The following is a 19,139-nucleotide window of genomic DNA, read 5'->3' on the forward strand; positions in this document are numbered from 1 at the left end:
CGGAGGCTCTGGGACCCGTGGGGACCGTGTTGCGGCCACCCGAGGGTGAGGACTTTGGCTGACATTAGCCACCGCACACCACTGGCTAATCTCCCCTCCTGGCCTCGCCCCGTGTCAGCGGACGACGTGGACCCTTGCGCAGCCCTCCCACGCACCCCTTCTGTTGTCCGGGCCCACATATGCTCGGACCCCCGGACCGGGTCCCCCTGCACCCCTGATCCTGCAGGCGGTGAGCCCAGCCTTGGGGGTGCTTTTCCTGACACCCCACGCGGCTGTGGCCGCACTCCACGTACGGGCGGCCGTGGCCCCTTTGGGGCCACCGGTGGGGATCCGGGTGCTCCTGCACCCGCAGGCCCGGCGTGGACACAGCTGCTGACGGCCAAGAGCAGGGTCCCCACAGGGTCTCCCTGCCGGAGTTTCAGCTCCCTGCCGCTGACTGGTGGCCACAGAGCTGAGGATAAGCAGTGCTCGGCGGTCCCTGGGCTGACAGCATCTGGTGCCTCCGGGGGCGAGGACGGCAGGGCGGCGCGGGGACCCTCGGGACCTCCACCCCCCGCCCGCCAGCCTCCTTGGCCGCTCTGGAAGCAGAAGCACGTCAGGATCCCTGACGGCATTTTTCAGGGCAGGACACCATTCAGGACTCAGGGCAACGCCCTCGGGGACCAGGCTCCCGGGAGGGGATCATTCCGGGCCCTGCCCCGCGTGCCTTCCACGGACAGGAGCGCTGGCTCTGGGAGGGGGCAGGTGGGTGAGTGAGCCTTACTGGCCGCCCACCTCCCGTCCCCGGTGCTGCCCCGGGATCTGTACCTGGGTCCCCGCGGCAGCCACATGGGCTGGGCCGGTGTTATCCTCACTTGTCTGTCGAGGACACGGGCTCCGAGGGGCCAAGTCATGTGTCCAAAGTTGCGTCCAGGTTCCGGCAGTTAGGGCTCCATCCGGACCTTCCGCCTTGGTGTCCACTGCTCCCCGTCTGGCCGAGAAGGACCTGGCCCCCAGGGACCTGTCGGGGACAGTGGGGGGCCACGGGTTCGGGGAAGAGAGTCGCACCGGGGCCCCCACCGCTGCCTCCTCAGAGGCGGGCTCAAGACAGCACGGGGCGTCTGTGTCCGAGGGAGCAAAGTGTCCGGTTGGGGAGAGTGTGAGGATGGCCGGCTGCTCCTCCAAGGTGAGGGGACGTGTCCGTGCCCCTGTCCGGCGGCCCCGAGGGCCTGGGCCCCCCGCCGGCCGGGAGCTGGGACATTGGCCAGGCCAGAGGGGCCGCTGTGGGTGCAGCCGGTGGACACGCCCAGAGGGTGGTCGTGAGCGAGGTCACGAAGGCCGTCCAGGGGGCCTGGCTGGGGGCTGGGGGCAGGGGGGCTCCAGCTGGCTGACAGGAAGCTGGGCAGGGGCTTCCGGAGAGCAGACCCTCGGGCTGGGGACCCTGACCACAGGCTGCTTCTACACAACTTCTCCCGAAGCCGCGCGCGCTCCATTATGGCCAGTGCCCGCCAGGACTGCGTTCGGCTGCAAAGTAACCGTCGGGCGTGTGGTGTCCCCGGGACAGGAACTCTGAGGTCGATGGCCCTGGACTCCTGAGCACACGGAGCTTTCACTGTGACGCTTGCCCCTGCGGCCCCTGGCACTGGAGGCGGGAAGAAGGGGGCGTGAGGTCTGCTGCGTCTTCCCCTTTTACCAGGAAAGCAAACGCTTTCTCCCAAGGCCCGAGTCTCCCCTCCAGGGGCTGCCGGCCACAACGTGGCCACAGGCCACCGTTAGGCAGGTCGTGGACCCAGGGCAACCGGAGCGTCGTCAGGATGTCAGGAGGCCAGTCGGACTCCTCTCCCGGGGCCTGGGGAATGGGCCCACGTTTCCTCCACCCACCACAACGTCGGGGTTCTGGCAAGAAAACGGTGGGGGTGCTGTTGGGCCGCTAACCAACAGGGCTACTCTGGCCCCTCCGAGGGCCCTTCCCCAAGGGACCCACGGCTCCCCTCACCCACCGCCGCCCCCACCCGGTCTTCGCCATTTGCCGGAAGGCCTCTCACACCTCTGCCCCGTCAACATTTTGCCTCTGAGAGGTTCTGCCCAAGACCCTTGTTCTCTCTTCTTGGCACCTGCCTGGACATTTGGGCCCGGGGTTCACCGAGCACGTGGTCCTGACTGGGACGGCTCTCTCAGCCGTGTGGCCGGGGACTCACGACCCCACGGGGATCCCGCGCATTGCCCAGGTTGTGCAGTGTCTACCCCCGTCCCCCAGGCTGAGAGCTTCCTCAGGGAAAGGCCCCAGCCTCCCCCGCTGGCAGGGCCACTGAGCCGACGTGTCCCCGGGACGGGTGACCGGTCCCTCCTCCCCACCGTCCGTTCCACGGTGGCCGACGAGGGACAGTGAGTCATCTGCTCTGGGCTCCGAGCGGGGATGAGCTCGGCAGCATGGAGTCCAGCCTCAAAGTGAACACTCAGTGGGCTGCTTGGTGGCTTGTCCTCAGAATAGAAGTAAAGACCAGTTCCAGGACTGTCTGGAGGTCCTGCTCGTGGCTCAGAACCCATTCTTCTAGGTGCTTCTCCCTCAGGTCCTACGGCCTCTTAGGAGCTGTACCTCCCAACCCACCAGGGAAGCTTCCTCTCACACACACAGGCAAAAAACTAGAAGTTTCCACCAGATAACCCCCCTGTGCCACGAGCTGGGTTTTCACGTTCTTCGGTGGAAATCTGACCATCTCGGGCTGAAATCCTCGCAGTCCGGTATTGGGTTTTTTCTCTCGGTGCCCTGGTTCAGGATTCTGCTTCTCCCTTCCCTGGTCTGCTTGTCCAGATGCCCACGTCCACCCTGAGCAACACAGGCTGCCCCCGGCCGGCCGCCGTAAGGCAGCGTTTATGGCCCCGCTTCCAGAGAAACCCCAGACTTGAGTCTCGGAATGCTGTTACCCAGTCGGGAAAGTCTGGCTGGGTTTTGTATTTAAAAAGTTAACACCAACACGGTACAAGAAATTCCGACGGTACCAAATAGCGTTGAGATGTGCCCTCCACGCTGGACCTCAAGGCCTCCAGCCCCTCCGGAAAGGGGTTTGCCAACAGTGTCTTCCACATCCTTCCAGAAACATCTTGTATATATGAGCTGTTGAAATAGATGTACATCCTCCTTATCACACGGGGCATGCTGTGTGCACTGTCCTTATTCCCGCCGCTCCCCTTAATTTATTTGGAGATCATTCCATTCCAGGGCATGTTAGGTTTGACTCGTTTTTATGTCTTTCCATTCAGCGGTTAATTTTGTTTTTAAATTGAGGTGAAATTAAATCCAGTGAATTGTACAGGTCTTGAGTATACAGCTCAGTGTTTTAAGCAACCGTCTACACCTTGTAAGCGACATCGCCGCCCCCACCCCGGCCCACGTTCCCGCCTCCCTCCGCCTGGAAGGCCGTGGCCCCTTCCCGTAACCCACCCCCTCCCCCAGGCAGCCCCTGTTCCCGTAAACCTCCCTTACCGCGGGCTAGCTTTGCTCGTTGAACTTCATACACACACGGATCCGTAAAGTACACACCCTCTTGTGTCTGATGTATTTGCTGAACCGAATGCTTCTGGTAATTCACTCCGGTCGCTGTTGCTGAGTGGCGATCTGTCGTGCGAACAGGCTACAGTCTGTTTACTGTCCTTGGGTGGACCCTTGGGGTGTTCCAGTGTGGGGTTATTACGAATAAAGCCGTTCCCTTCTCTGCACGGGTCTGTTTGTGGACGTGGGTTTTCGTTTCTCCTGGGCACGGGCCTAGGAGTAAGCCCCAGGCTTTTTAAAAGCTGCATCGTACTCCGTTGTAAGAATGTACCGTCCGACACTGTAGTGAACGTGCCTGGACTTACATCTGCATGAACCTACTCTCCCAGGACGGCAGGCTGCAGGGAAGGGTGTGTGCATTTAAATCTGGGACAGATGCTGCCCAACGGCTTTCCAAAGAGGCTCTGTGTGAGGCCCTATTGTCGCACATCTTAGCAACTCCGTGTACGATCAAGCTTCTCAATCTTCGCTAACGTGACCATTGAAGAACACGAACTCATGGTTTTCAATTCCTTTTTTTTTTAGTTTTTTAAATGTTTTTATTTATTTTTGAGACAGAGAGAGACACAGAGCATGAGCAAGGGAGGGGCAGAGAGAGAGGGAGACACAGAATCCGAAGCAGGCTCCAGGCTCCAAGCTGTCAGCACAGAGCCCGACACGGGTCTCGAACTCACAAACCGTGAGACCGTGACCTGAGCCGAGGTCGGACGCTTAACCGACTGAGCCTCCCAGGCGCCCCCCGATTTCTTGAAATTACATAGAACAAGGAACATGAATTTTTTCCCCACATATTTATAAACCATTTGTGTCTCTTTTTGGTGAACTCCCTTTTCCCATTTTTCTTCAAAAGTTTTTTAAAAGGCCTTTCCTTGGGGCCTTTTTTGGGTGGCTCAGTCGGTTGAGCATCTGACTCTTGATTTCAACTCAGGTCATGATCTCAGGGTCTTGGGATGGAGCCCCACGTCAGGTTCTGGGCGGACAGCACGGAGGCAGATTGGACTCCCCCCTCCCCCCGCCGCCGTCCCTCTCTAGCTCACTATCTCTCTATCTCAAATACACATGAAAAAGTAAGTTTTTTTAAAAGGTCTTTTCTTTTAAAGACCTCTCTTCATTTGTAAGAACTCTTTATATATTAAGGACACTGGTCATTTGGCATAGGAATGTTCATAGTCTATGTTAAGATCTGGTGAAGCTCATTACTCTCTGCTTATTCTTCTCTGTAATCTCCCTCAACCCCCGCCCTAGCGATTCTCACAAACTTTTCCATAAGAATTTCTGAATCAGCTTCTCTAGTTCCAAAAACAACCCGGTGGGCATTTACCTCTCCGGCCATCTCTCCCACTGCTCTCCCTCCCCCTCCAGGGTTTCTGGGCCTCGGCGCTGTTGGCACTTGGGGCCGAATCGTTCTGTGCTGTGGGATATTCAGCAGCGTCCTGGCTTCTATTCACCAGATGCCAAGAGCAGCCCCACACCCCCACCCTCCCGCCGGGACAGTGAAACACGACTCCACACGTTGCCAAGCGTCCGGAACCGCGGGCAGAGCCGATCTGGCTGCGCCGGACCCCTCGCTGCTCCCTGACCGGGCGAGCCACGCTCTGTGCCCGTGGCCCCACGCGCTCCATACGTTCCTTCATTTTTCTGTGCTGGCTGTCCATCCTCCAGCAGAGTATAATTTGCTTCTCGAGTTCTTTTGTTTGCGTCCCCTGCACCTTGAGGAGTGCCAGCCTCGCGAGGGCAGGGGATGTGGGCTGTTTTGTACTCCCGCATCCCCGAAGCCTGGAGCACATCTGGCACTTAGTGTGGTCTGACTCGGGTTGTTTCCGTTCAAGAGCTCATTCGGTTTTTATTTATTTATTTATTTATTTATTTTTAAATTTTTTTTTAACGTTTTATTTATTTTTGAGACAGAGAGAGACAGAGCATGAACGGGGGAGGGGCAGAGAGAGAGGGAGACACAGAACCGGAAACAGGCTCCAGGCTCCGAGCCATCAGCCCAGAGCCGGACGCGGGGCTCGAACTCACGGACCGCGAGATCGTGACCTGGCTGAAGTCGGACGCTTAACCGACTGCGCCACCCAGGCGCCCCTCATTCGGTTTTTAAATTGGAGAAATGAGTAAATCGGAATAGGTTTGTAGTCGAACTCAGATGACAAAGGACATCTGCACAGAAGACGCCCTTTCCCGTGTACCCGAGCTCCTCCTAAGCCCTCCCGTCCGGTGCAAAGTACGCTGTAAATAGGCAGCAGTAAATGTTTCTCGTGGTGAACATCTGTCTAGCCCGTTTCTATTTTCCCTGTTAGTGGGCTTGGGAAGCTGGGCCTCCGACTCACAGGGTGTGGGGACGGGCTGCCAGCAGGGGACGGGCCCCAGGACTGACCTCGGCCGGGGTAGGTCGTGTCCGGGACCCCTCCCGGTCTGGTCTCTCTCCTCGGCTGACCGAGCCTCCCAGGCGCGCATCTCCGCCCCCCTCCCCGTGGGGCTCCAGCCCAGGGACACGGAAGAGAGATTGCTGAAGCGGGTCCCACCTCATGCCGTGTCCCCAGAAACCCAGGGGCTCAGCTCCGAGCTCTGCTGCGGGGCAGGTGACAGGTCGGAGAGCGACCTCTCTTGGCCGGTTCCGTCGCCTGAAGGGAGGGTCTGTGCCAGGGACAGACTGTCCAGTGGGGCAGGGGTGTTAGAGGAGAGCCTTTCCTTCCCTTTCCATTTCCCAGACCCTTCTGGCCGGGCCTGCCCCCCACCTGGTGCTACACTCCCGCCCAGGCCTGCAGGGTGGGGGTGGGGGGAGGCCGGCCCTTCCTCCCGGGGTGGCCCCCGGCCTGTGAGGGGTCACGAGGACCTCTCCAGGCTTCTGAGAGCTCTGGGCCATCATCACCGCCTCTCGTGGGACCCCCTGTTCACCAGTGCCTGGGAGCAGGCCCCAGGCCCACCCCAAGGTCACCCTGACCATGCCTGGGGCAGCCCCCAGATGGGTCTGAAGCCGTGACCTGGACCTACTCCGGCAAGGGTCAGACCTGCAGAAGAACACAGCTCCAGAAAGACGATATAAACCCAGCTGAAGGGGGTGGTGCAGAGGCCCCGAACACGGGTGTGCCAAGTGCTGTGCGGTGTCCTGCCTGCCTGCGGCGGTTACACCGGCCCCCGCGGCCCTCTCAGCCTTGGAGCTGGGACACGGCTTCCAGGGACCCGGGGCTCCTGCCCACGGCGGGCTCTGTGGTGTCCGCGGTTGGCCACTTGACATTTATAGCCACAGAGCCTCTCGGCTCACTGTCCCTGCGGTGGGGCCCGGCTCTGGGGACAGCACGGCTGTGGTGAGCTGGGAGCTGGCCACAGCCCCGAGGCTGAGCTGGGAGGGAGGCCCGGCGCCCGCCACGGGCTCGCCCCGAGCTCTTTCTAGAACCTGGCTCGAGGCTGGGGAAGCTGCCGCGGTGCTGAGGCCCCCCCCCCCCATCCCCCGGGACCTCTGGCACTCAGGGCCTAGGCGTGGGTGCAGGGGTGAGGGAGCCACGGACTGGAGACGGGCTCACGGGAGGGCTGGATGCCAGGGGCAGGGGCCTCGGGGGGCCTCTGTGTGCTGGCCCCACCTGCATTTCGGACCCTGCGGCCCTGTGCGGCCCTGCCCTGGCTGGCCCTCAGCACACACGGGCAGCAGCCGCGTCTCCCTCCGGCCAGAGAGGGGCTGGGCTGGGAGGGGCTGAGGAGGCGGGCGGGGGGTCCAAACACACCAGCCCCGGCAGAGCCGACCCTGACATGGTTCTGACTCCAAAAGCCCACTGCTGGCACTGGGAGGACTGGAGTTGTGTTGAACGTGGAAGGGAGGTCCCGCGGGCCTGAGACCTGGGAGGGGCAGGGCTTGGCTCCCCTGTGCCCAGCCTCGACTCTGCTCTGCTGTGGCTCACCCAGTCACAGACTGGCTCCCTGCCCTGACTCTGGCCTGCCCCTCCCCCCCACCCACCCCAGAACCCAGGGCCCTGACTCTGGCCTGCTCTTGGAGAACTCTGGGATTAAAAGTCAGGTCAGGGAGGGAGGGAGGGAGGAGGGAAGGAGTCTGGGGCCAGGCATGAGTCGGGCCTCTGGGTGTCTGGAAGCTCACACCCTACAATCCAGGGAAACTCCCGAGAGCAATCAGGGGAGAGGACGGGTGCAGGTAGGGCCTGATTATGGGGTGGGGTGTGGAGCGGGCCTGTGGGAGGGCAGGGCCACCTTGGGGAGGTGAGGCAGGACAGCTACCTAAAAATGGAGCCGATTTTCATATAAATAGAACACTTCTGGGTCTGTTTCTTTTTTAGAGTTAGGACTTATTTCAGCACTCTATCCTCCTCAAACGCCCTGGCAGCCCCTGGTGGTTTCAGCCTGGTGACACGGGCAGCTGGTTGGCTCAGGTCACCGTGCCCTGAATCTGGATCCCCGCACCAAGGAGCGATTCAGTCCTCCATTCGCCGGCCCTGCCAGATGCCTGGTGTGCGCCTGGATGGGGTCACGGGGAAGAATCCGGCTCTGTCCCTGCCGTCCAGGTTGGACCCGGGAAACAGCCCTCGGCCGCACAGACTGTGGAAGGGCACGTGTTACCTCGGTCTGTGTGAATCAGCAAAAGCTTCCCGGGATCCATTCTAAGCAGAGTTTTGAAGGATGCACACTTTTGTAGATTCTCCTTTTTTCTTTCTTTCTTCTTAACAAGCGGTAAACACCTCTGCCAAATATCAAACCAGTGACAGAGAGACAGACGCGGACCCTGGCCTGAGGATTCTGGTAGGAGAGTCACGTGAACGGTGACAAGGGGGTACATCACGATAGACAGGAGAGGAGTCAAAGGCAACACAAGGGAGCCGTCGGCCCCACAGCTGGCTCGTCCTGGGGTTTGGCTGGGGCAGGGGGCGGTGGGCGTGGCCGGGGGGGCAACAGGTGCACGGAGGGGCTTAGGCCGCCGCTTGAGCCTCAAGCGGAGATGATGACTCCAGTTGTGTCTGCCTGGCAGGGGTGACAGCGACGAGGGCACACGGGAAGGGCCTTCAGTCGACCAGCAGGGCTCCCGGGACCAGGGCTCAGGACAGTGTGGGGGCCCCGCGGGGAAAGGGCTGGTGCAGCTCCAGGTGTGCGAGCGGGGGCCCAGTCCCACTCTTGCCCCCTCAGGGGTGTCTCCGTGGGGCTGAGAAGGGCTGTTCCCTGGTGGGTGGAGGGGGGGGGGTCCGGGGACAGGTCTGGCCCCTTTCTGCTCCTTGGATTTTTTTCTCTTTTCTGAACGGGGCCCCTTTGGGCAATGCCAGCCTGTCTGTGACAACTGTCCCCAATGGCCAGGGCTTGGCCTATCTGACCCTGAGGTGAGGGGCAGGGGCAGAGCAGCATTCAGGAACCTTCCAGAGGGCAGAGGCTGAGATCACCCTGACCGAGGACGGAGCCCCCCCGGCCCCCTCAGCAGCTCGGCAGGCCCCAGGCTCAGGCCCGAGGCCGAGGCTGGGCAAAGCGGGGGCGTCTCGTCTGCTCACAAGCATCGGTGGTCTTGCCCGAGGCCGGTGCTGACTCTGACAGCTGACTCTGGCTCTAACAAGACTGGCCCTGCGAGAGGCCCGTTACCTGCCAGTGGTTGGCATTCAAAATAGAATCTCGAGTTGCAGCAAAGCCTTTAATTCGATGTGTCCCAACAGCGGGTCGGTGTGTGGATGACTATGATCTGGCCGGTCCCGGGCTGTAATCACGGAGTCAGAATGAAAAATTACAGGCATTGTGTGGGCTTGTTTTAAATATAACGTAATCCACACCGTCCTCTCTCTTATTTGCTAGATTTGAAGTGGAGTCTTTGGCAATTGGCACAGGTTTTGCCTGACGTGTAGCGGATAAAAATGGCCCTTGCTCCGTGAACAGGGCACAAGGAAGGCCTCCCCAGACCCCGAGTGTTCCCTACTGCGCGTGGCCCGTGCGGCCGTGGGCTCAGACTCGGGCCCTGCGTCCGCCCAGCCGTGGGAGAGTCCCGGCAGGTAACAGATGCGTGGGCTCAGCTCTGTCACGACGAGGAGGCCACGCATCCTGGGGCGACCCCAGGGCCACCACAGACACGCATGCCCTCTCCCTCCCCAAGCCTCCGCTGACCCGCTCAAAGCAAGCGGTAGACGCACCGCCTTTCGAATCAATGTTTCCTAATGGTGTTTTCCCCGGTGTCTTTGTGTGTGGTGAGGTGGGCACGGGTCAGTTCAGCCTTTCTGGAAAGAAAAAGTAGAATTGCACACGTATTCCTTCGGGGAGGAATCCGACCCGAGGGAAATAAATCAGGGACCAAGATTTGTGGTCAAAATAGGTTCACCGCGGTGTGTTTTGACGCTCTTGAAAGTCTGAGAAGAGAAACAGACGCTTCCCCGGGCAACAGCAGGAGTTTACAGCGTGCTCACTCTGCAGCCCCTCGAGGTCATGGCACACGTCTCGCTGGGGGGCAGAAGCCTACGACAGAAAGTGAAACACAGAAGCGCGCACTCTGTCCGACCCCAGCGATGGCACGGCACGGCCGCAGGAGGGAAGGGCGTGGCGAGTCTGTAGGATCAAATTTCGTTGGGGATGTTTTCTCCATTTTCCGAATGTTTTATATCTGGTGTAATAACAACCGTAAAACAGCTGAGTGTTGAAAAACGTCAAATACGATGAGTAGGGAGGGGGGACCTGCCGTCCGGGCTCCCGTCCGGCTTTCGCCGGCCGTCCTCGGGGTCCGCGAGGTGACCGCGGAGACCGGGGCTCCCCCTGCCTCGGTGGCGGGCAGCGACGGGTCCCACGCCTGGAGTCAGCGATCCGCCGACCGCGGGGCTTCCCCAGACGTGTCTGCCTGAGTAGATTAGTGGTCTTCTAAAATCTTCCCAGGTGCCCGAGAAACGTCAAAGCCGTTGGAAGCAGGGCAGCCGCCGGCCCAGCTCTATCCCTGCTGCACCACGGAGCGCCCGTGGCCCCCCACCCACCTGGGGCCCAGTGGGCTTTCTGCCGGAGACGTGAGCTCTCCCTGCCATTTAGGCGGGGGGCCCCGTTGCTGCCCACACATCTGGGCTTTGGGGACCCCCTCCTGGCTCTGCTGGACCACCCATCCCCAGCTGCCAGGACACGCGGGCCCACCTGGCGAGCTGTCACGAGGGTAGGGAGCCTCCGGGGCCTCCCTGGCGAGGGTCGCTCCCTGCCGCCTCTCGGTAGGTCAGCCCAGACGAGGCCACCTGCAGAGATGAGGGGTGGGGCTGCAGAGGCCGGTGGCCAGTGTCCGGGTCCAGCTGGCAGCTTGCCTGGGACTTCCGTGAACCAGACCCGTGCCTGCCCAGTCAGCCGCTGAAGACGGACAGGATTCAGAAGCTGAAAGGCTGAGATGGACTGACAGGCCTCAGAGGGAGGTGGACGCAGAGGCTGTGACGCGGAAGACGCCCCCGAGCACGCTCACCCTGGGGCAGACGTCTGCGGTGCCCACGACGCGCCCCTCCAAAATCAGCACACGCTGAGGAGGTGATGGCACCTCGTGCCGTCCAGACGGCGGGAAAACCATAAAATCCCCAAACACATTGCCAGGGGCCTGTCAGCACAGCCTCGTAGGGAAGAAATCAGGCAATGCGTGTTGCCAGGGCTACTAAAACGCTTATCCCGCCTTCCGCGGTAATCCCACCGCCGGGAACGTGTGGGAAGCACATAATTCAACCGAAAAATGGCAGACTTGTCCGTAGGAGCTGACGAGTGCAGGGACAACCCTCGTGTCCGACGTGCTCCAGCGTGGCCGCCGTGAGCGTTTTTAGAGATAGGGAATATGAAGGCTATCTGACAATGTTTAAGGATCCTTAGAATACGTGCAAACAAGCAGAAAATAAAACTACCTACACGTGAAAATTAATAATTACGTAAAGCAGCCGCTGGGACATTGGGGCGGCCCCGCCTCTGCTGGTGAACGTGGTCTGTGCCTCCCCGCTGGCCACACAGACACTCCTGTCTTCCCCGGGGGCCTGCCCTGCTGTGCCCTGTCTGGGGCTCTCTAACCGCGAAGCCGCAGACCTCAGGCTGGTGGGGACACAGTCCCGGCCGAGCCTGCCCACCCGGCTAGCTCACCCTGGTGGCCCCATGGGGTCTGGGTGATGCCCGCTAAGTCATTCCAAGCTCACACCTCGAGGCACCAAACCAGAACAGATACGGGGGGGCTGGGTGTCGGGTTAAGAAAAGGGGCGAATGGGGGCGCCTGGGTGGCTCAGTCGGTTGGGCGTCCGACTTCGGCTCAGGTCACTATCTCGCGGACACGTGAGTTCGAGCCCCGCGTTGGGCTCTGTGCTGACAGCTCAGAGCCTGGAGCCTGCTTCAGATTCTGTGTCTCCCTCTCTCTCTGGCCCTCCTCTGTTCATGGTCTGTCTCTCTCTGTCTCAAAAATAAACATTAAAAAAATTAAAAAAAAAAAAAAAAAGAAAAGGGATGAATGAAATGGCTTTGAAGGCTCTTGCTGTTTGCAGGCGAAGCCATCTGGGTAAGCCCGCGCAAGTCCGGACTCCCAGCTACAGCGTCACGGGGCGACGGCACTTTGTCACGGACTGAGCCCTCCTCGCCTACCCGGCAGCAGGCACGGACCTGAGCCCGAATTGCCCGGCGCTCCTGGCGACCAGCACGGCCCACGGCACCGCGTAGGGACCCCGTACACGCTGGGGAGCGGGAGGGGACGGGAAGGACCGCGCGGTGGGTGAATGAACACATCCCCTCGGACAAGTGTGTCTTTATTCAGAGCCCGTCTGCCTCCAGATGCCCTTTGCCGGTGTTCCCACGAGGCTGCACCCCCCCAGCAGGCCCAGCCTGTGCCTGCCGCACGGGGGCCAGGAATGCTGGGTGACACGGCTGTGTCCACACCAACCTAACCTCGTTCGTTTGGTCCATGCGTGCTCACCGGACAAAGAGAGGCTTTAGGACGGTCCCTGCCTTTGATGGGTTTCCAGTTGCCCGGAGGCACGGGGGCAGGTCAACGAGGCAGCATCCCAGGGGGAGCCACACGGGTGCTGTGGGGGGAGGTGCAGCGGGGGCGTGGGAACACCCAGCAGGTGGGCTCGGGGGTGCGGGGAGGCCTGGGCAGGGCCTCGGGACAGGTTGCATGCCACCCGGCAGAAGGAGCGTCCGAGCGTCTGCTCAGGGTCCACCTGGGCCCCCCCTGGCCGCCCACGGAGGAGCCAGCGACCCCGCGCAGACCCATGGGGATTCAGGGGCAGCCTCGGTCTGAGTCCCAACAGCAGAGGGTCCTGAAGTCCCTCCTGACCATTTGTTCACTCGTTCATCCGTCCTTAGGGCGAACACGGTGCTGGCCTGCTCTGCACCAGGGGGCGGGAAGTCGTGACCCGCAAGCCGAGGTCCTTGTTCTTCCCATGGGGCGCGCAAACTCCAGTGCTGGCTGTGTAAGTGCCGTGCACAGATCCTAAGGGCTGGGGTTGGGAGCGAGGGAGGTGGGGGAGGGGGCATTTAATCAGTAAAATCAGCACGTGATCAAGCGCCTGAAGGACACCAAGGGGCAGATCGTTACCAAATCCGGGGCAGAGCGCTCAGGCATCGGCAGTGGAAAGTGCACAGGCCCTGAGGATTGGCCGAGGCCAGCGAGGTGGGAAAGGGTGGAGGGAGCCGGGACACAGGGCCAAGGCGGCGGGGAGCCCCCCGGGTCGTGGTGCTGACTCCTGGGGGGCTCCGGCTCAGGCTCAGGGTCCCGCATCTCCGCCAGGCTCCTGCCACGAGCACAAGGCCCCAGGGCTGGATCCAACAGGCTTGCCCGTGTGGGGGCCCACGCCATGCCCCACCCACAGTGCCCGCTGGGTCGGACGAGGACGGGGGACAGGCCACACGACGCCGGCCCCCGTGGCCCTGTCTCCCTCCGCGGCGGCTCTGGGGAGCACGGGCTGGACAGGAGTGAGCACCAGCAGGGTGTGATGGGAGCACGGCGCTCAGCCCGCGGCCAGGCTGCGCGCCGTGTCGGAGGCGCAGAAGCACCACAAGGGTGTGAGGACGTGGGAAGGGAAGGGTGAAACGTTTCAGAAACGCACCCGTGGCTGCACTTTGCAGACGGGCCAGCAGAGAGGAAGGGGACGGTGGGGGACGGTAAACTGCACTAGTGGGGCCTGGGGCTGGCCGGGGACGGTCCCGAATCCCGGTTTTCCAAGGTGAATGTGGCCGGGGCCCAAGCCTCAATGCCAGGACCTTCCCCTGAAGTATCCAGGGGTGTTCTGACGTCCAAAGAACCCGGTCTGGGGGTAGAGGTGGGGAAGGGTCCTGCGGCAAGGCCTCGCCGGGGGGGAGGACGGCGGGCTCTCCCAAGTGGTCACCCCAAGGCAAGACAGCTGGGGTTTCTATTAACAGCTGCCACCTCGGGCCTGTTGCTTCTCGGCTAAGGTAGGGCCTCGGCCGCCCTGCGGGGATGGCCTGACCTCTGCTGTCCACTGCCTGTCATGGCACAGATGCTAAGCCGGGCGCGGACGGACTCGGAGGGGCTCTGTAGCAGGAGGAGGCCTCGGATAGCGCTTTCCTCCAACGGGTTTGACGTGACTCCCAGTGTGAGCATGTCCCACACGGTGACAGCACACAGCACCTCCACAGGCACTTCTCACCTTTACAGTGTGTGAACGCTCGGGCAGATTCCGCACTTTTCTGTGTTCACTTCGTTAATGAGAAGAATGCAGGTTGCCATCCACAGAATTGACGTCACAGTCCCAGATTTTCTTCTGGAGTTTAGTGTGCTGAATGCCCACCCTCACTTCCCAAGCTCCGGCCACAGATCCCAAACACGCAGTGAACCCCGAATGAGAAACAGGAAGAGGGTGGGGGTGCCTGGGGGGCTCAGTTGGTTAAGCGTCCGACTCTCGATTTCCACTCAGGTCATGATCTCACGGTTCGTGAGTTCGAGCCCCGCGTCCGGCTCTGTGCTGATGGCTCACAGCCTGGAGGCTGCTTGGGATTCTGGGTCTCCCTCTCCCTCTGTTCCTCCCCTGCTCACACTCTGTCTCTCAAAAAATGAATAAGTGTTAAAAAAAAAAAAAAGAAGGCATTGGAATAACACTTTTAATGTACATACAGAGAGAGAAAGTAAGGATTCTCTGTCCAGGAAAAAACATATTTCAAACACGAGGACAAACTTACAGCTTTACTGGACACACAACACCGGGAAACCTGCACTGACAAAGGGCTTCAGGCAGGAGGGAGGAAGGTGTGAGGGGACCGAGACCCTCTGCACCCACGCGAAGGGACGGGCCTCCCGTGTCCCTGACGGTGCGAGGGAATAGGACCTTCAGAAGTTGTTATTGACATTTCTAGAAAACATCATCGAATTCGCCAGCCACGAACGCGGGGTCTGCGACGTGGGGGACACACAGGAGGACAGCAGCGGAGGCGGGGCACGGGGGAGAACCCTCCAAGGCTCCCGTGCTGCACGCCACGCACATAGCATCCACGTGTGGGCACAGCGTGGTCCGAAACGGGCGCTGTGAACCCTGACGAAACCCGTAACGGGAAACAGAAAGAGTAAATCAGCCAACCCCGTCAATAATCACAGAAAATAGAAGCTGCCTACACATCCCGAGTTAAAGGCTGAAACGATTACGTTAGGAGAAAAAACCAAGATCCGGCTACATGATACAGCACGTCCTCCATACACGGGAAGACGGGCATTTCCTACCCATAAAGGGCCAATTTATCAACGAGACATGATGACGCTTCTGTACCTAATAACACCTTCAAAAGTGTAATGAGCTGTTTACAGAGTCTCCTGGGAATGAGAGTGTCTGGAGAATTCCATAGAAGTGTCGCTCCTGTCTCTCCTCCTCCTCTGGTTTTAGTCTCGTGCACGGTGCTCCCTGCAAATTCACCTTAGGGACACCACGCTCACACTCACCTCCACTTGGCTATGACAAGAAACCGTCCCAGGAGGCAGGAAGCAGTGGTTGTAAGGATGTCTGCTCCCAGCCAAACTGCCTTCGGCCGCTGCGGACTTCAGCTTTTCCATCTGTACCACGAAGATCGACTGTGATGGGGGGAAAATGGGGGTGGGGTGGGTTTAAACAGAAGTCTTTCTCTGGGCCACAGCATGCGGAAGTCCCTAGAAGCTGGGTCACGGATCCAGGGCAGGATGCCCAGAGCACAGACCAGATGCCTCACTGGTTCTTCCCGTGGCTTGTGTGATGGGGGGGGGGGGGGAGAGGGTCCCGTTAAGGGCATTCTTTCGAGCCTTTTCCACACAGCTGACCGCAGTTACGCACATGCTGGAGTCCCTGAGCTGCCCTCAGCTTACATTTAAACGGATGGATTACGAGGACGGTGACGGGTGCTGACTCGTACTTGCTTAGTTTTCCAAACTAACCTGGTCGCCAAGAACCACAGACAGCTACCTAGCTCGATCAACCCAAGGGATTAGTAGATGGAGCCATTGACGGCGGGCGTTCTTGGCAGGGGTGGAGGGACAGCATTGCTCTCTGCTTCTTGTGCACCTGCTGGGCTCAGCCTCACATCCATGTCGCAGGTACAGAAGCTCCCACGGTGTGTGGTGGGGGGAGGGCACACAGACACGGTACACAGAAGGTGCTTCAAACATTATGACCGGTAGAAACTTCTTGAACATACGGGGCATTTTATTTATTCTTTTTAAGTTTAATTAGTTTTGAGAGAGTGTGTGTGTGTGAGCGGGGGACAGGCAGAAAGGGAGACAGAGAGAATCCCAAGCAGCACAGAGCCCTACGTGGGGCTCGAACTCACGAACCGTGAGATCATGACCTGAGCTGAGATCAAGAGTCAGACGCTTAACCGACGGAGCCACCCTGGTGCCCCAACACACGGGGTCATTTTAAACCTGTGGACTCGCAGATGTAAAGCAGAGTACGTGACAAATACCTTGTGATATCCTTTTCCTTCATAACTCGTGTCTTTTTTTGGATGCCATCTTGCTCTGTGTATGCCTCTCTGGGTTTCAGCTTTGAAACACGGATAAGTGAAATTGGGAAGGACAAACTTACACAAAGCCCTTTTTTTATGGCATGATCATAACAAAGAGAAGGAAGCTCCCAGAATCCCGTATCCTTTCAAGAGAACCAATCATCTGGAAATCGAGTCTTTGGCGTTTCCAGTAATCTTCCAAGCCGTCTTCCATACGAAGGGGTATGGAAGCGGTGAATGCAGAAAGGTCTAGAAGGATATGCACCAGGCTGCTGACATCAATGATTTCCAGAGGATGTAATGGAAAGGAATGATGACAAGTTATTAAATTTTTCTTTACACATCATTGAATTATCTTCATTTGTTACACGTAACACATATCACCTTTGTAATAAAAATGTCAGTAAGGAACATTGTTAGAGAAAAGCAACTACTTTGTTCATTAAAAAAAAACCCGCTGATTTCTGGGGCACCCGGGTGGCTCGGTCGGTTAAGCATCCGACTTCAGCTCAGGTCATGATCTCTTGGTTCACGAGTTCGAGCCCCGCGTTGGGCTCCGTGCCGACAGCTCAGGGCCTGGAGCTTACTTTGGATTCTTTGTCTCCCTCTCTCTCTGCTCCTCCCCTGCTCATGCTCTCTCTGTCTCTGTCTCTCTCTCAAAAATAAGTAAACATTAAAAAATGTTTAAAAACCCCACTGATTTCTGGGCGACTGGGTAGCTCAGTTGGCTAAGCGTCTAACTTGGGTCATGATGTCGCAGTTTGTGAGTTCGAACCCTGTGTCGGGCTCTGTGCTGACAACTCGGAGCCTGGAGCCTGCTTCCGATTCTGTGTCTCCCTCTCTCTGCCCCTCCCCTGCTCACACTGTCTTCTGCTGTCTCTCAAAAATAAACAGTAAAAAAAATTTTTTTAACAAAAAAATTAAAAAAATAAACATAAAAACCACTGATTGGGGCGCCTGCATGGCTCAGTCAGTTGAGTGCCCGACTCTTGATTTCGGCTCAGGTCATGATCTTGCGGTTCGTGAGTTCGAGCCCTGCATCGGGCTCTGCGCTGGCAGCACGGAGCCTGCTTGGGATTCTTTCTCTGCCCCTCCTCTACTGGTACACTATCTCTCTCTCTCTCTCTCTCAAAATGAATATTAAAATAAATTAATTAATGAATTAAAAAAAGACACTGATTAAGAGAGTGTATATAATGCACATGGTCTGTCACGCTAAAAAGAATTAGTAAGCTCACCAAAGACTAAATTCCAAAGTCTAATTGTTAGTTTACAGCATCAGTTTCATGAGTCAGAAGCTTTAGGGTAGCCTCTGGGGTTTTACACCACCCCCCTGGCTTGAGCCCCTGAGCCCAGGGCACTGCCCCGTGATTAGATGAAGTGGTGTGGGTCATGACTCAGCACAGTGCCTGGCAATGGCCAGTGCCCGACCCCACCGCGAGGCCCTGCAGAATCAAGGTCACCTACACCTGCTAGATGGGACTGCCCACCCACCTTCCCTCCAGGGATAAATGTCACAGGAGTCACTGACAGCAGGCAGGTAAGGTCTCCTCAAAATCAACATCTCCCTCTCTCGGAGCACCTGTCCTGACATGTGACAGAGGCCACTGCCTCTAACCCCCTCCAGCAGCAAATCCTTCTACTAAGTGGGGTGCTTCCCCCAACGGACCACGCTCTAGCCTTCTAAGCTGCTAGAATCTTCAGAATTTTCAACCTTGATACCGTTGGTATTCGGGGCCGAGTGGTTCTCTATTGTCGGGGGTGGGGCGGGGTCCTGCACATTGAGGCACGTTTATTGGCATCCCTGGGCTCCACCCGCTAGATTCCAGAAGCGTCCAACCCTCACAGTTGTGACAAAAATATCTCCAGACACTGCCAAGTGTCCCCTGCGGGGCCAGAGTGCCCCCAGTGGAGAACCACTGTTACCGGTTCAGGTGGCCTTGGCCCTCCCATGAGGACCTGGGACTAGGATGACAGGTTGATATCCACACCCCCCGCCCCCGCATCCCCCGCCAAAAACAAAACCAAAAACCCAGGACATGAACCTTCGAGACCTTCCCAGGAGCAGTAGTAGCCTGTGAAAGCCAAGATTTGTCTACCATTTCAGTGCAAACTTTCTCCCTTATTGGTGGCCACCAGGAGGCTCTGGGCAAGGAAAAATTGTGGCAGGTCCCTGTGGGGCTGAGAGAGGGGAAAGGGTGTTCAGCCAGCTGGTACTCGCGAATCCATTCACGGGGCATAAAAGGAGCGGGACAGACTGGCAGGTGACAGTCACTCAGTCCCGTGTCTTTAATGCCACCCATGCACCCACGAGCTCTCAATTCGTACTTCCAACCCTCACCTGTCACGGTAGCCAGCCTCCTGCACCCCGCCGCCCCTCTGCGTCTGCGGGTATTCTGCAGGCATCTCAGACTCAACACGCCACACCTCAACTGGGTTTCCCCCCAGACCTGTCTTCCCTAGTGACCCTCATCCCAGGAACTGGCACCACCGCGCACCGGACCGCTCGAGTCATTCTTGGTTCTCTTGTTCCTCTCCCTCACCTTCCACGTCCATCAGTCATGTCAGCCCTGCCTCCAAAACACGTCCCTATCGGCCATGTCTCCTCTAGCTCCCCCTTGGCCGGCGCCACGGCTCTGCCTCTGACCCTCTGCGAGCCGCCTCCCGAGGCTGCGCGGGGCCGGTGGGCGGGGCCTGCGAGGGACCGGAGGAGGGGCCTGCGCGGAGCCAGGGG

At 59.0% G+C, this 19,139-nt stretch overlaps 1 long non-coding RNA gene across 1 annotated transcript; it reads right to left on the bottom strand.

Moving 5' to 3' along the window:
- Window positions 1-14,528: 14,528 nt before the first annotated feature.
- LOC122484782 lies at window positions 14,529-19,091 on the bottom strand. The gene is made up of 3 exons (XR_006297708.1): window positions 18,949-19,091; window positions 15,372-15,500; window positions 14,529-14,970 (listed from the first exon to the last, which is right to left on the bottom strand). It is a non-coding gene; the product is annotated as an uncharacterized LOC122484782 (long non-coding RNA).
- Between the last annotated feature and the right edge of the window lie 48 nt (window positions 19,092-19,139).

The sequence above is a fragment of the Prionailurus bengalensis genome, chromosome E1 (genome assembly GCF_016509475.1).
Source record: "Prionailurus bengalensis isolate Pbe53 chromosome E1, Fcat_Pben_1.1_paternal_pri, whole genome shotgun sequence".
Lineage (NCBI taxonomy): Eukaryota > Metazoa > Chordata > Mammalia > Carnivora > Felidae > Prionailurus > Prionailurus bengalensis.